We start from the raw sequence: 12,392 nt of genomic DNA on the forward strand, positions 1-12,392 counted from the left end.
CTAAATTATTGGATCCATCTACGATTAGAGTTGGTAGTATTTTGTTTGTAATCATCAAAGTTTGTTCCTAAAATGAAGACAGAAAAGCAATTTCAAATGTTTTGTGCATATTTGTATGATGCATTTCATTGTTTTTTTGTTAGATTGGTATGGGATCTCGTCACGTTCCACCTTCTACTTCAACAACAGATGGTAATGGAGGGGTTAGGAAATTTAGATTGTGGTGTTAATTCTTCAAAATTTAAAATATTTATAAAATTCAAATGAATTAATACATAATTATTTTTCTTTTTCTTCCTTTATTTCACTAATAGATTTTGTTTTTATTTTTGTTAAGTATTTAGAACAAATAAATCTAAGTCTTAAACACATAAAGGTGTTCATGAAGCCAACATATAACTAGTAATTTTTATTTACAAAAATAAAAATCATTTAACTACTTTTTGGTGTCATGAAAATGCAAATCAAATTTTTAAATACAAGATGCACAATAATCATAATGGCAACAACAAATTCTAAATAAAAATAATAATTTTCTAATTAATTTTCAAGAAATTGAAGATTATAAGTACAATCAATCTTAATTTTTTTAATGATTTATATTAATCAACCTCTAAAAGTTAATACTAAATTACGATATTGAGAATCTAATACAAAATCAATATCTCAAAATCATTCAATAAATAAAATTAAACCTTGCATAAAAATCCTAATCTATCATAAGTAAAGTTACCCTATTAATTTTCTAGAGTTTAATCAATAAAACTTGAAATGAAAATAAACGTTGTCACCACATTAGGGAGATCCACTTGAAAGTATCGAAAGATTGAACACCTATTCTATAAAAATTCTAGAGAGTGTGTGAGAGAATAAGAAAATTTTGAGAGAAAAGTAACGAGTGTTGGAAGAAAATAAAGGAATTAAAGATTTTTGGGTTTTAGTGGTGGAGAGAGATTCATTTATTTTTATATAAAATAAATTGTTTTACAAAATAATTATTTTTTAAAATTTTTGGTAGGCCTTTTTTTCAATTTTTTTGTGAGAACATATCTTTTATGAGATTATTTTTAAATTTTTTACAGGGTCAATACACCAATTATAAAAAATATAAATAATTTTTTATTCTATTTTTTCTTTGTGAGGTTAGGTGACTCCACAATGGTGTATGTGGCTCTGTCATTGGTTGGTAGGTCAATAGTTATCGACCGATTCCCAACTGAATAGAAAATTGATCAAAGTATACTTATAAAACCTACCTTAAGGTGTTTTAACAAAGTTTGGTTTGAAATTTAAGTGATAATTTTATTGTTAAAAAGTGAATTTGAAAAGTTAAATTATTCATTTTAATTATGATGTTGTAAGGTAAAAATATGTATCTAAAATGTATTTAAATGACATTCAAATTTATTAATATTATGATATATGTAATATATTAACTTAAATTATAATAAATTATAAAAATCAACACCCTATTAGTGTCACGGGTCGCAGATCAAAACCCGTGACCATTGCGCATAGAACGTCCCATGGAGGACAACTAATTAAATGAGACTCATTTGATCCGCTAAAACTGGCCCGAATCATGGAACAAATGGAGAAATTCATCTACTTGAACCTTTGGTGGCTTAATAAAATACCCCAATAGAATTAGAGTTACCAGGATAATTATTGTAAATCCTAAGGGATAAAGATGTATGAGTTTAAACCCTTAGGACTCTCATATTGTAGATAGAAACTAGTCGTAGTCGTTAATGTAATTCGAATTGTATCGTGATATCTGTGGGAGCTCAATTATAAATAGAGGTCTTCTCCCTTAGTTGTAATCACTTAATTGTAAACCTTCAAAGTAATAGAATAGTTTTGGGAGAGCATATACTCAAACACTTGGTTTTCACTATTTTTCTGTGGCTTTTTTTTCTTTTTCGAGTTTGCTTCCTCTTTGCTTCGATGCTTTAGAGAATTTCTGCAAGAATTTTTATTTTTCGAGTGTAAAGTTGACTTAGGTGGATTTGAATCCAAGAAATTTCATAAAGCTGTGCGGTTTGTCAGACTAAAATTCTAGCATCGTGACATTTGGTATTAGAGCCAGTGTTCGAAGATACTAAATGTGATGACAAAAAAGAGGATGTGAACAGAATGTCCCGATAGAAACTCGTGGGAGGTCCAAGAAAAATATCAGATTAAGGGATATTCTATTGACTTTGGAAGGTGAAGTGGTCAATCTTGAGGAGTCTATCTGCGATATGAGTTGAATTGATGAAAAAACAACTCTAAGACTATGAGGCAAAGGCTCTTAGGGCCAATCGAGATGTGATGAAAGAAGCCATAAATTTCTCCAAGGGTGATCAGTCAAAGAAGAATGATGCTCTCGAAGCCATGAGAACAATTTTGAAGGAACATGTTGCGGAGCTCAAAGGGGAGCTTACTATCTATAAAATTGCTCTAGGTAATGAGATGTTAGCTTTGGGACCGAAGCAACACATACTGGATGTTCCCAACTCGAAAGAGTTTGAGGGAACAAGGTCCGCAAGGGATTTGGACAATTTCTATGGGGATGGAACGATACTTCCGTGCGATGGCATCATGGTTGATGCCACTAAAGTAAATATTACTGCAATTTATTTTACTTATGTCTCTCTCTTATGGTGGCATCGTAGGTCCACAGATAAGAAACGAGGTGAGATCGTGATTGAGGCATGAGAAGAGTTTCAAAAAGAACTTAAAAAGTAATTTTACCTACAATATACCGATGATTGGGCTCGTGCTAAGTTGTGACGACTTACGCAATAAGACACTATTTAGGAGTATGTCAAAGACTTCAACAAATTGATGCTCTAAATCTCTAAATTGAATGAGAAAGAAGCATTCTACTTGTTTAGAGATGGGTTGAAGCCGTAGGCAAAATAGGAGTTGCGCCAATTGGGCATCACTGAACTTACTTTAGCCATGATCGAGACGGAGTCCTTTATCGAGCTTGGTCTAAGGAAAGACAAGTTCAAATCTTCCAAACCCAGATAGACAGGCAATGATGAGGGAGACTATGAGGAAGAGGGACAAATTAAAAATGGCAACGGGGGTAATGATAAGAATGGTGGCAATGAGAAACTACCTAATAGGAAGTGGAAGCCCAACAATAAACCGAAGGGGCTAGTGAAATGTTTTCTTTTTTATGGTCTATATATGGTAAGGGACTATTCAAAGAAATCTGTGCTTTTTAACATTAAATATGTTATGAGCCAAACAAAGCAATGATGATACTTAGTTTGATTGTGTTTCTGTCGAAGCTAAGAAGATCAGAAAGAATGAGAAAAAAAGTTAATGAAGTGTTATTTATGTTGTGGCTTGCATAGGATGTGGGATTGGCCAGAGCAATCTAAGCTGTTCGCAGTTACTAAAGAAGATGATGCGAAGCCAGAGGGTGAGACTTTAAAACTTAGGTTAATTATACTTAATTCTACAAAAGTGAAGAAGGATCACAAGCAGAAAGAGTTAATGTTTGTGGACATCAACATTGTAGGTTAAAGAAAGAGTACTATTGATATGGGAACATCAGACTTATTCATATCGAAGAAAGCCGCGGGAAACTTGATCTCTCAGATAGTAAATCGACCAAGAAGATCAAGATCGTAAATTTCAAAAAGGTCCCAACTGTGAGAGTAGCACAAGGGTTTAAGCTACAGATTGGTTAATGAAAATGAAAGGAAGACCTTAGGTAATTCACTTGGATGATTATGAGTTTGTTCTTGGCTTGAATTTCCTTGATAAGATTAATGCTTTTTTGGTTCTTTTTGCCGATTGTTTATGCATCTTGGATACTTGACAACAATAATGCATTGTGTTGGTGAGGTGAGACATGATGGGTGGAACCAATGTATTGTTGACAATATAACTAGCCTGTGATGTTCTGTGTCGTGGGGATATAGACTTGGTAGATTGGAGTGCAACAAAGACCCCTTTGAAAAACTAAAAGGGTAGAATACCTATATGAAGCCTGTTGAGTTATCTCTAGGGCTACCGTTCATTAGAGAGGTGGGTGGTGCATCAAACTTTGTGGGAAAAGTAGTGATGCAAACTAGAAAATTGAATCGAGTAAATGTTATGAGTGAGGTACATCTCAAAAACTTATCTAGTATTTTAAATTATGACTTACTGTTGACTTGGCAAAGACAAATGGGCCATTTTAGAGTTCTGAAGCAGGAAAGTCGAGAGACTTACAGGCCAAAGTTAGCAGCAATATTCAAGGTTAACTTGATGTTCAATGTGAGCGTGCCAAAGTTTTTTTTTATGTGGATCAAGAGGATTCTAATCGAGGTAAGTCACAATAGGAGCAAGTAAGAGTAGTGGTCTCTTACAATCGAGATGTACAAGAGAGAAATACAATTCGAGTTAGGTAACAACGGAGACATAAGTCGAGACAAATGTTTCGAGGAGCGGAACTACCCGACAGAGAGACTATTTGAGAATTAGCCGAGGCATCGAGACCGTTTTGAGACGAATCAAATCAATGTCATTCTAGGGACATGACGTGAGTGTCGCGAGAATGGGTAGGGGAGAATGTCATGGGCCGCATATCAAAGCTCGTGACTATTGTGTATAGAATGTTCCATGTAGGTCAATTTATTAAATGAGCCTAATTTGACTTGCTTGAACTGGTCCAACTCGTGCAACACATGGAGAAGCCTATCTACTTGAAGCTTTGGTGGCCCAGTAAAACACTCCTGTAGAACTAGAGTTACCTGGGTAGTTATTGTAAATCCTAAGGGATAAAGACGTATAGAGTTTAAATCTCTTATGACTCTTATACTGTAGATAGGCATTAATCCTAGCCGTTGATGTAATTCGATATGTACCGTTGGATCTAGGGGAACTTAACTATAATTAGAGGCATTCCCTCATTTGTAAGCACTCAATTGTAAACCTTCAAAGTAATAGAAAACTTTTAGGAAAACATTTACTCAAACACTTGGTGTGCGCTATTTTTCTGTGGCTTTTTTGTTCATTCGTGGCGTCTTTCTCTTTCGAGTTTGCTTTTGCTTTGTTTTGGTGCCTTAGAGAATTTCTATGAGAATTCTCATTTTTTGAGTGTAAGCCTAACTTAGGCGGATTTGAACTTAAGAAATCGCCTAAGGTTGCGCGATTTGCTAAGCTAAAGTTTTAGCCCCGTGACACTAGCACAAGTAAATCAATATCCCACACATACCACTAATAGGTAATTGTTACAATTCAAACCTACAACATCACTATAGAGATTAGCACCCTTAGCCAATGAGTCGAGCGTTAAAGTTCAACTCATTATTAATGTTTTGATATATAAAATAAAAATTTTAACTACTTTTTTAAGCAACTAATATAAGTTATTTGTAAATTTTATTTTAAATATATAAACCATATTTTAAATATTAAAATCATTATAAACATAATCAATACAAAATCAAAGATATAATACTATAGATTTAAAATAAATTTCAAATGGAAAATCAGTATATACCCTATATAAATATTATAAGAAATACATTGGATGATAAAATGAGGATTAAAAACATAACTTTTGACTCTAACAATGATTTTCCAAGCCCAAAATCTATAAAATGTAGCTTTTTTACATTTATTAAAAAGGCTTTTGCTTTCTAAAATAATTTGTTCAACTTATGGTTTGAAAATTGTTTTTACTCCAAAAAAATGCTTTTTAAAAACAATTGTGAATACAACTTTAGACACCCAAAATATAATTTTTTATTACACCCCACTTTTAAAATTAAAAAGCTCTAAAAATTATGTATGAGACAATTTTCAATATAATTTACCCATACTCTTTCCAAATTTATTATTTTCCACCTAGATTGCAACAGTCAGTCCCTTAAACATCCGTCTTTACAATCATCAACCTTCTGCCTAAAAAATTAAAAATGGTATTTTTAAAATGCATGGCTTCATTGTGCTACTATTTGTAATTATTTTAGTAGTACAGAAAATTTAAGTTATAAGAATTTCATGAGATTGAAAATAAATAAAAACTGATAGTAAAAATACATGTATAAAACATATAATTAGATTTGTGAAAGATATATAAATATTATTAATAAAATAAAATATAGAAAAAAACCTATTAAATTTAAATGAGATGATATTTTCTTCTTTGAATTTTTATTTTATAATGGAGCTAAACTTGGGTAGAGGTATATACTTTACAGATTTTAAAATCTTGATTATTTTCATTTTTAATTTTTCAAAAATTAATAAAATAAAATATCTCTGCCCAATTTCTCACCCCAAAGGCATTCAGATTCAATCGCCTTCATCTAGAAGACGACACAGCGAATTAATTTTTTTTATATATTTTTCGTTTCAAATATTAAAATATTGCGTTAACTTTGTTTTATTTATCATATTAATCTATTGCTATTTTTTTTAAATGGGTTAACTATAAAAAATAGTCATTTTTGTTTGAAATGTTACGTTTTAGTCACTTACTTTATCGTCTTGTTACGAAATGGTTACTCTACTGTTAAGCTCCGTTACATCCCTAACGGCGGTTCTACGTGACAGTCCTACGTGACCACTTCATAACAAAACAATAATGTAAATGACTAAAACGTAACATTTCAAATATAAATGACTAAAATATAATCTGAGCCAAACAAAAATTACTATTTTTATAGTTTACCCTTTTAAAATTTATTAAAAAGATAGAATATCCATTTAAAAGAAATTCCAAGTTCACAAACATGTGAAACTAGCAATTTTCTTGGACCGAAGTTTGATACAAGGTTATAGTTATAAAAAATTAATATATTGAGACGTATTTGAATGTGGTAATTTGTATTTATTTATTAATATTATTTTATTTAATTGGTACTTAAATTTGAAAACCTTAAGTTAAGTTGGTTCCTTTTATTAGTTTTTGATTAATACTATTAGATTTTGGACCTACAATCAATAGAATGTTGACATGTGTCATTAAATATTTAAAAAATATTTTTTTTTAAAAAAAAGAGAAAATTTAGGGCGCGTTTGGTTTCAATGAAAAACATTGAAGAAAATATATTTGATTCAAATTTCAAAAAAGTGATTATGGAAATTGAAAATATGTGAAAATTAGAAAAAAAAATGAAAAGTTATTTTTATTGTGTTCACTAAAAATATTTTGTAAAAATGAAAATGATAAAAACAAAACTTTTTAAACTTTAGATGAACTGGTCCTAGTTCAAACAAAAACCTAATTGAAGTTGAAGGCAAACCTAAAGGATCTTGGGTTTGGCAAAGTCTCTTTGAAGGGGGTTAGAGTTTTGAATATGGTTATTAAATGGAATGTTAGCAATGGTAGGAATATTCTCATATGGGATGACAAATGGTTATCTTATCACAATGATGGGAGAGTTAGGTTACCCTGTCTGAGAGCCAATAGACCTGTTTTGGTTCATCACCTTTTCAACAATGATAGAAATGATTGGAATTATGATATGCTTGATTCTTGGTTTTCGAAGGAAGAGGTTAAGATTTTGATAACTCTAAAATATATAGTTATTTTAATGCGTTTTAACTTACAATTGCATTCAAGTCCGGGGTGATTAATGACAAATTGTGTTGTAATTGTTTAAATTTCTATTTATTGTAATTTTTTTTTGAATAATTCACTTTGGTCGATTTCTTTGCTAAAATAGGTAATTTTAATCCATAAAGGTGACTAATGGAATCAGAAGAAAGAAATGACAGAAATGCATATTCTGATGCTCAATGCCGCAACATTGTTGCAACCTTAGACTAGCGGGGTCAATATCAGAAATGCACATATTTTGATGCCTCATTTCTACTTGTTGGACTTTAAACCTCTTCTCAACCCAATGGGAGAGTAGATGGATAAATATAGATAGCCCAAACCGTTTAATCCAACAAAGGAAGAACTCAAACCGTCCACTAAGGGAATGAGAGGCCCAAACAGTCTACTAGAGAGGATAAGAGACCTCAAAACTGTCCATATGACTTGGTATTCACCTACCACAACCACAAAATCAATTATGGAGAGAATCAAACAACTCCTCCACAAATCAAGAAAATCGTCCACCTCTTCCCCCAAACCAAGGAACTTTCCACCTACATGTAAAAAAACAAGGGTGAGATGCCTAAAAATAGTAAAGGGACAAGGGAGGCTTACTAGTATAAATAGGGAGCACTAGCTACACTTTAAAAACATCTTCACACACAACAATTGAGAGCATTCTTCTCAAAAGTTGAGTGCTGAAAAGAGAAACTCAATCTTGAGAATTAAGGGGAGAGTAACGCCTAGGAGAAGAGAAGAGCCTTCGTGAGAGAGCAAGTAGAAGTTAGCCACGAAAAACAACCAGATTTAGCTAGCATCTCTTCTTAAACATGTATGAGCCACGGAGAACCACCATTGGATATTCATATTTCATATTTCCTTTATCTTATTTGTTGTTTTGTTGTTTTGTTGTTGTGTTGATGAACATGATTTCGAATTGTCTTCTTGCTTTCAATTTAATGATCATGACTTAATATTGTTTTGCTAGAATGATTATGAATCTTTTACATGTTATTATTGATTCTTTGCTACTAATGTTTGTGCTTATGATTGTTTATTCATTCTAGGAATTACATGTTTTACAAATGCATAACCGTAATTTGTAAGTAAAATGAATTAATTATTTAATTTGAGAATAGATAATTATTGATAGACACACAACTTGAATGGTGCATGTTGATGTCGATATTGAGAGATAATCGTTACATGCATAGTCTTTATGGACGATGCTTGATAAGGTGATCTTGATGTTAATTTGGCATAGATATATATTAAGCAACTAAAAGATTAATGTAGGATTTCGAGAGAAGCCTATAGGTTGAAGAAATTGAATTAATAAATTATCATATTGCCACGAATTAATCGTAACATTTTATAGCATGATTTTTAATAATTGCATGTTAAAGAGAAATATTTGTTCTAGCCTTTCATGTCATTATTGTTTAACTTTATGTTAAGCTTTTCTACTATTATTCTCTTTTGTGTTGTCGTTTAATTTATTTTACATTCTTAGTTTAGCTTAATTTAGTTAAAGTCCTTAATTAAGTCCTCCTATCCAAATCTTCGTTACTCGTCAAATTGATTAATAATTAATTTTGTAATTATTTATTCACATATACAGTCCCTATAGAGACGGTAACCCTTATACTCACTACTTTATTACCTATTGATGACAGCGTACACTTGTATATCAATAGTAAGATTAACTCAAATTCGCAACAGATTATCAAAAACATCCCTATAAACCCTTCACATATTGGTGACTTTTTGGTTTGGCACCATAACTGAAAAAACATCTATGTTGTTCATTCAACGTATTATATACTTAGAAATATTTTCTTTCAGTAGACTTCTAACTCTTCTTGTTCGGAAAGTTCTTTAGGATCAGATTAGTGAAAAGGATTATGGAAAATAAAATTCTCTTCTCGCATTAAAAATTTCTTGCAGAGATCGTGTCATTATTCTAACCCTGTAACAACCCATTTTCGATGGTGTCAAAAACAGTGATTTTGATATCACAATTTCGACAATTGAGTCAGTATTTTATTATTTATTTAATGTTTATGAGTAATTATTAGAGTCTTATTAAAATTTGGTTAAGAAATTGTAACATTTAAATAGTTAATTAGGTAAAAAAGACTAAACTAAAAAAGGTGATGAAATGCATGAAATTTGATTAATTTTAAAAGGGGAAAAATTGTAAATTGATAATTAAATAGAAATTAAAAAAATAAAAGGCCAAAAATGTTATCATCATCTTCTTTTCTCTAAACAAATCGAAACCACCATTGGAGAGGTTAGAAGCTCTCAGCCAAGCTTGAATTTGATAAACCGTAATTTATACATATTTTTACCCCATGTTTAATGCATTTTATGGACGATTTTCCATTAGAATTGGTGAATTCAATGCTCCTAATGCTTTAATTTCATGTTTTATACTTAGGAGAGCATAGGAGAGAGAAAAGAACGAGAAACGGGCCAAAAACGGAGAAAATGGGCCAAAGTACGAACTCAACACGGCCTAGACCTCCTCACACAGGCATCCCACACATCCGTGCCATTGTAACAGGCTCGAGCACGGCCTGAAGTAATCACACACGGGCATGTCCTTGCCGAGCCCAAGTTGAGTCCAATTCAGAAAAGGCTAATTTTGAGGGCTCACAGGCATTCCAAAGCCTATAAATGCACCCTAGAAGAGGAGAAAAGAGGACACACAGAATAGGGAGTAAGGAATTACTCCAAGGAAGTCGATTGATTCATCTCAGAAGCCGGATTTATCATCAAGACTGAAGATCTTTCCTCAATTCCCCTTCAGGAGTTTTGGGTTTTCTTTATGTTTTGTATTCTTTATTATTCTGAGATGTTTTCTTATTTAGTTATAAACTAAATCCCCTAAATACCTAAGGGGAATGAAACCTAAGACGAATCTTGTTATTATTTTCTGAATTGTATGATAAATATTTAACTTGTTCTTAATTATGTGTTCTTAATTCTTGTTTTGATATCCCAAGATACTTATTCAAGATAAGCTCTTATTCAGAGGAGGAATAGACCCTGTCTAATAATTAAGCGGAGTTGATTGCGCGACTAGACATAGGGTGACAAGATTTTTTCAGATTAGGGTGAAACTTAATAAGGGGATCCATAGATCAAGTTAATGCAACCCACAGTGTTAATTAGAGAAAAGTCTCGGTTATTCAATCTAGGGGTTAGATGTTATTAGTCTTGAATAGGGATAATAACATAACTTAGGGATCTCTACGGAACAAGTTAAATGAATAAATCGTCCGATTCGGAGCCAGAATAACAAGTACAGTCTAGGTGGATTTTTCCTTAGGTATTGTCTTCATTCAATTGATTTTCCCAAAAGCAATTCCTCAATTCCATTATCTGTACGTTCTTAGTTTAGATAATTAGTTTGTTAAAACAAAAACCTCTTTATTCTTAGGCTAGATAATAAAAAGATATTCATTACTAGTACTTTTAGTTCTTTCGGGTTCGACAATTCGGTCTTGCTAAAATTATACTACTGTTCGATAGGTACACTTGCCTACATCGCGATAATAGTTAGTTTCAAGAACGATTAATTATAAGTATTTGAAACCTATCACGAAATAACGTGATCAAGTTTTTGGCGCCGTTGCCGGGGAACTAAGATATTAGGAACGCTCAATTTTTATTACTTTAGCCATTTATTTTTCTTGCAATTTAATTTAATTTTTTTATTATTATTTATTAATCTTCTTTTTCCCTCTCTTGGCAGGTTTTTATAGTTTATATCTAGAAGAAACCCGTCAGGACCATTACTTTTTAACGAAGAAATCGATCGTACAGTTCGTAGAAATCAAAGAGAAATAAGGTGAAGCTTAAGATACACAGAGAATGAGTAAGAAGACGATACTCAACCGCCAACCGAAGAGATGGCTAAAAACCAAGGCAATCAGCTTCCTCCTACAATTGCGGTTAATCAAAATCCTGCTCCACGCACTATATATGATTATGCTAAAGCTTCTTTAACAGGAACTGAATTGAGCATAGTTAGACCTGCTGTAGCTGCAAATACTTTTGAATTAAAACCTAACACAATTCAAATGATACAGCAGTTTGTTCAGTTTGATGGTTTGCAGGATGAGGATCCCAACGTTCATTTAGCCAACTTCTTAGAACTATGCGATACATTTAAAATTAATGGCGTTTCTCATGATGCCATACGTCTTCGATTGTTTCCCTTTTCATTGAGGAACAAAGCTAAACAGTGGTTGAACTCGTTACCACGAGGGTTAATTACTACTTGGGAACAAATGACCGAAAAATTCTTACTAAAATATTTTTCGCCTACTAAAACGGCTAAATTACGTAATGATATCTCTTCTTTTGTGCAGATGGATTTAGAAACCCTCTATGATGCATGAGAGAGATACAAGGACTTACTGAGAAGGTGCCCTCACCATGGGTTATCGCTTTGGCTCCAAGTTCAAACATTCTACGATGGTCTGAATCCTTCGACTCAGCAAATGGTTGATGCAGCTACTGGCAGAACCATCAATAATAAAACACCTGAAGATGCCTATGAGTTTATTGAGGAGATGTGTCACTGAATAACTATCAGTGGCAAGTCATGAGGACAAAGCCAACGAAAATAGTCAGTGTTTATAACGTCGATTCGGTCACCATGCTGTCAAATCAGGTAAAACTCTTGAATAAAAAGATTGATGGTTTTCTTAGTTCGTCACAGGTTCACCCAGTAATGCAATGCGAAGCAAGTAGCGGTGGAACAAACCATTCGAAATACCAACCTTATGGCCACAAAATGGATAACGAGCAATTAAACTACATGGTTAATAATCCTCGACCT

At 32.4% G+C, this 12,392-nt stretch overlaps 1 non-coding gene across 1 annotated transcript; it reads right to left on the bottom strand.

Annotated features, from left to right (window-relative positions):
• Positions 1-11,886: 11,886 nt before the first annotated feature.
• LOC121208853 (small nucleolar RNA R71) lies at positions 11,887-11,993 on the bottom strand. Its single transcript, XR_005903977.1, has one exon. It is a non-coding gene; the product is annotated as a small nucleolar RNA R71 (small nucleolar RNA).
• Between the last annotated feature and the right edge of the window lie 399 nt (positions 11,994-12,392).

The sequence above is a fragment of the Gossypium hirsutum genome, chromosome A10 (genome assembly GCF_007990345.1).
Source record: "Gossypium hirsutum isolate 1008001.06 chromosome A10, Gossypium_hirsutum_v2.1, whole genome shotgun sequence".
In the NCBI taxonomy this organism is placed as follows: domain Eukaryota; kingdom Viridiplantae; phylum Streptophyta; class Magnoliopsida; order Malvales; family Malvaceae; genus Gossypium; species Gossypium hirsutum.